Here is a 4,410-nt window from a genome sequence, read left to right on the forward strand (position 1 = left end):
GGCTCACGCCTGTAATCCCAGCACTTTGAGAGGCTGAGGTGGGTGGATCATTAGGTCAAGAGATCGAGACCATCCTGGCCAACATGGTGAAACCCCATCTGTACTAAAAATAAAAAATGAGCTGGGCATGGTGGCATGCACCTGGAATCCCAGCTACTTGGGAGGCTGAGGCAGGAGAATCACTGGAACCCAGAAAGTGGAGGTTGCAGTGAGCCGAGATCATGCCACTGCACTCCAGCAGGGGCGACAGAGTGAGACTCCATCTCAAAAAAAAAAAAAAAAAAAAGCATGGATGAGCAGAGGCTGAGGTGGGTGCTCCAATAGAAAATGATGAGATCCTCTGGTAGTTTGTAAGTGTGATGATTGAGTATTCACATGCATGCATGTGTGAGATGTGTCACTCCCAAACCTTATTGCAACATGGGCACATTACCCATATCACATGGAAGAAGCAAACAGGTCAGGTACAGTGGCTCATGTGTGTAAACCCAGCACTTTGGGAAACCAAGGCACGAGGATTGCTTGAGGCCAGGAGTTCGAGCCCACCCTAGGAAACACAGTGATACCCTGTCTCTACTAAAAACAAAAAAAATTAGCTAGGCATGGTGGTAAATGTCTGTAGCCCCAGCTACTCGGGAGTCTGAGGCAGGAGGATTGCTTGTGTCCAGGAGTTCAAGGCTGCAGTGAGCTATGATGGCACCACTGCACTCCAGCCTGGGTGACAGAGAAAGATCCTGTATCAAAAAAAAAAAAAAAATTAGCCCTTGTCCAGTACCTAGGCTTGAGCTTTCTCACTCTGAACTCATCGACTGAAGAAGAGAGCTAGAGTCTTCACAGAAAAGAACTCTGCAACTCCACAGCACGTGTATGAAATAGTGATTGTCTTAATCCTTCAACAAAGACACCTAGAGCCATTTATTTGGATAAATGTACACTGGAGAAAGGACAAGACCCAGCTATCTTGCAAGCTGTTGGATACAGATCCAAGATGGAACTGATATCCAAAGACCCTAAGTGGTATCATTCCCCCACAGAGCCCCCATCCCATGCCCCAGACACGTGTATACAGGGGAAAGGAAATCGATGAAGTCCTGGCCCAGGTCTGTTTCACTCTGAGTCCACTGGGTTCACTTAAATTACAGTCAATGTATTTATCAAGTTGCTGTGCTTTAAATCTTTAACTCTTGCTATTTGTTTCCTGTTAGTCCTATATTTGTTTTTTCCCTCCCTCTTTTTCCTGCCTTCTTTTGGAACAAATGAGTATTTTTCAGAATTCCATTTTATCTCCTTTGTTGACTTTATCTTTCAGTGGCTGTTCTAGGTTTGCTATGTATCTATTTTATTTTATTTTCTTTTAGATGGAATCTCACTCTGTTGCGCAGGCTGGAGTGCAGTGGCCCAATTTTGGCTCACTGCAACCTCTGCCTCCCAGGTTCAAGAGATTGTCCTGCCTCAGGCTCCCGAGTAACTGGGATTACAGGCACCCGCCACCACGCCCAGCTAAATTTTATATTTTTAGTAGAGATGGGGTTTTGTCATGTTGGCCAGGCTGGTTTCGAACTCCTGACCTCAGGTGATCCACCCACCTCAGCCTCCCAAAGTGCTGGGATTACAGGCATGCGCCACTACGCCTGGCCGGTTTACTATATGTCTTTAATAAATTACCATCTACTTTCACCACTTCATACAGAGTATACAAATCTCACAATGTTGTACTTATATTTCATCTTTGTTGTTCTTTGGGCTATTATTGCCAGCCCTTTTACTTTTACGTATGTGATAAACCCTGCAACCTTTAATAAGCGTGGGTGGTGGGCGCCTCGGTCCCAGTTCCATTAAGTAGGTGCAAGGCCTTGTTTCCTGCTCCCTAGAAGTTTCACAAAACACATGATCCATAAATTTCAGCTTCAACTACCACTCAGGTTTCAGCTTTCTAAACACCTTATTTTTTTTCCTAAGAATTTTTCTTATTCTTGGATGCTTGGCTCTTCATTTAAAGAGGCTTGTTTTATCTATCTATCTACCTTTCTTTCTTTCTTTCTCTCTCTGTCTCTCTCTCTCTTTCTTTTTCTTTCTTTTTTTTTTTTTTTGATGGAGTTTCGCTCTTGTTGCCCAGCCTGGATTGCAATGGCGCAATCTAGGCTTACAGCAATCTCTGCCTCCCGGGTTCAAGGGATTCTCCTGCCTCAGCCTCCTGAGCAGCTGGGATTACAGGCATATGCCACCACACCTGGCCAATTATTATTATTATTATTATTATTTTTAGTAGAGATGGGGTTTCTGCATGTTGGTCAGGCTGGTCTGAAACTCCCGACCTCAGGTGATCCACCCACCTAGGCTTCCCAAAGTGCTGGGATTACAGGTGTATTTCATTCCTGGGTAGTTTGGGAGAATTTTTCAGGATATATGGTCCTCTGTATTTCTGGAAATACACTGTGACTAATATAACAACAAAAAATGTTGATTTTACAGTTACATACATACATGTTGCTATGGTTTGGATGTTTCATCCTTCTAAACCTCATGTTGAAATTTACCCCGAATGTTGGAGGTGGGGGTGATGGGAGGAGTTTGGGTCATGAGGGAGGATCCCTCGTGAATAGATTAGTGGCCTTCCTTTGCAGTTAGTGAGTGCTCACTTTATTAGCTCCCGAGAGAGCTGGTTGTTAAAAAGCTCCTGGCACTTCCCCACTTTCCCTTTTGCTGCTTCTGTTGCCGTGTGATCTCTGCACATACCAGCTCCCATCACCTTCTGCCATGAGTGGAGTCAGCCTGAGGCCCTCACCAGATGCAGAAGTCCAATCCTGGACTTTCCAACCATCAGAACCATGAGCCAAATAAATCTTTTTTTCTTTTTAAATTACCCAGTCTCAAATATTCCGTTATAGCAACACAAAGCAGATTAGGACACATGTATAAATATTATAAACTTTGCATTTTATATTGAGGATGTACATTCTTTTAAGCAGTGCCTTCGAACATTTCTCATAATCAATGGTGTATTCGGCCACAAATATATTTCTCAGTAAATGTGTGAAGTGTGCAGAACACATTCTTTAATCACAAAGGCATCATATTGAAATTAATAACAAAAGATCAATAATAAAAATTAACTACTTAGAAACATGTAAAATATTTTCCTGTATAACTTCTCTGGGCCAAAGTAAAACTATTAACTTCATAAAATATGAGAAATTCATGGCCTCATTGTTTATTATTAAGCAACAACTCATAGATATAAGTTAACTAAAGTACCGTTCAATAAAACCTAATAAAGGAATATTAAAATATACCAAAGAGCTATAGGAGAAAGGTATAGGAGAAATAGAGAAAAAAGGAGAAAATAATAAACCAAAAGCAGTGAAGAGAAAAGTTTATTTTGAAACAACACATAAAGCATATGAGAGGAACTCTGATTAATAATCATAGAAGAAATGCGAAGATTACGTTAGAGGAGTGGTCCCTCAAACATATTAGACTCAGGAATCTATGAGCAAGGCCTGTGAAATGTTCTAGAGACACCAACTGTGCAATCTTCCTTAGTTAAGATGTTTTGCTTGAAGTAAAAAACCAACCAAAAACTTCTAAGCTTAAAGAACTAAGGCACTTCATTGGTTCATTTCACTGCATCCTTTAAAGATATATCATGAAGAATTTACTGTGAAATCACACGATGCCAAGCATTAAATTTTTAAAACATGAGGGGGAATAAATGAAAAAAATTGAGGAGGGACCTCCTCTTTTGGCTTTGGAGCCCTCTCTGCCGCCGTGTCTCTGTACAGGGGAGCTTCTTCCTTCTGCCTTCTCTTGTCTTTCTTGCCTATTAAACTCTCTGCTCCTTAAAATCACACACACACAAAAATTGTGAAGAATATGGTCATTTTTGAAGCTGGGACCAAATGATGGATTCATTGTATTTCAGTTTACTGTATTCCCCTATTTTTGTATTCAGTTTACTTGTATTCCCCTACTTTTCCATATGTTTGAAAATTTCCATAATAAAAAAAGTTTTAAAAACCCCCACAAAACCACACGGTTAAGAATAGAGAGAGGGGTAGTTACTATCACCAGAGAAAGGGTGAATAATAGAACAGACCTCCTCTGCACAGTTAACTGTTATTAGACAGTAATAGGAAATTACATTTTGAATTCTTTTTCTATAGCTAGTGTATTCATACTATACTTGAAAAAGATATAGAAAAATAAAAATGATAAACAGTTATACTTAAGAATATAAATCTTAAGGTTTTCAAAGAGGAATTAAAACATATAATGCCATCATAATAAATTAAATTTTTTCTAGGATTTTAAGGATGGTGCAATATCAGAAAATCTATTAATATAATTTATCTCATCAATAGGTCAAAGGAGAAAAAATTAGCTCTAGAGATGCTGAAGCGGCATTTGAGC

General features: G+C 40.1%; 1 non-coding gene across 1 annotated transcript; it reads left to right on the forward strand.

Moving 5' to 3' along the window:
• The first annotated feature begins 335 nt into the window (after positions 1 to 335).
• Positions 336 to 443, forward strand: LOC112441102 (small nucleolar RNA U13). Its single transcript, XR_003029078.2, has one exon. It is a non-coding gene; the product is annotated as a small nucleolar RNA U13 (small nucleolar RNA).
• Positions 444 to 4,410: the final 3,967 nt, after the last annotated feature.

This window comes from Pan paniscus, chromosome 8 (genome assembly GCF_029289425.2).
Source record: "Pan paniscus chromosome 8, NHGRI_mPanPan1-v2.0_pri, whole genome shotgun sequence".
Taxonomy (NCBI): Eukaryota; Metazoa; Chordata; class Mammalia; order Primates; family Hominidae; genus Pan; species Pan paniscus.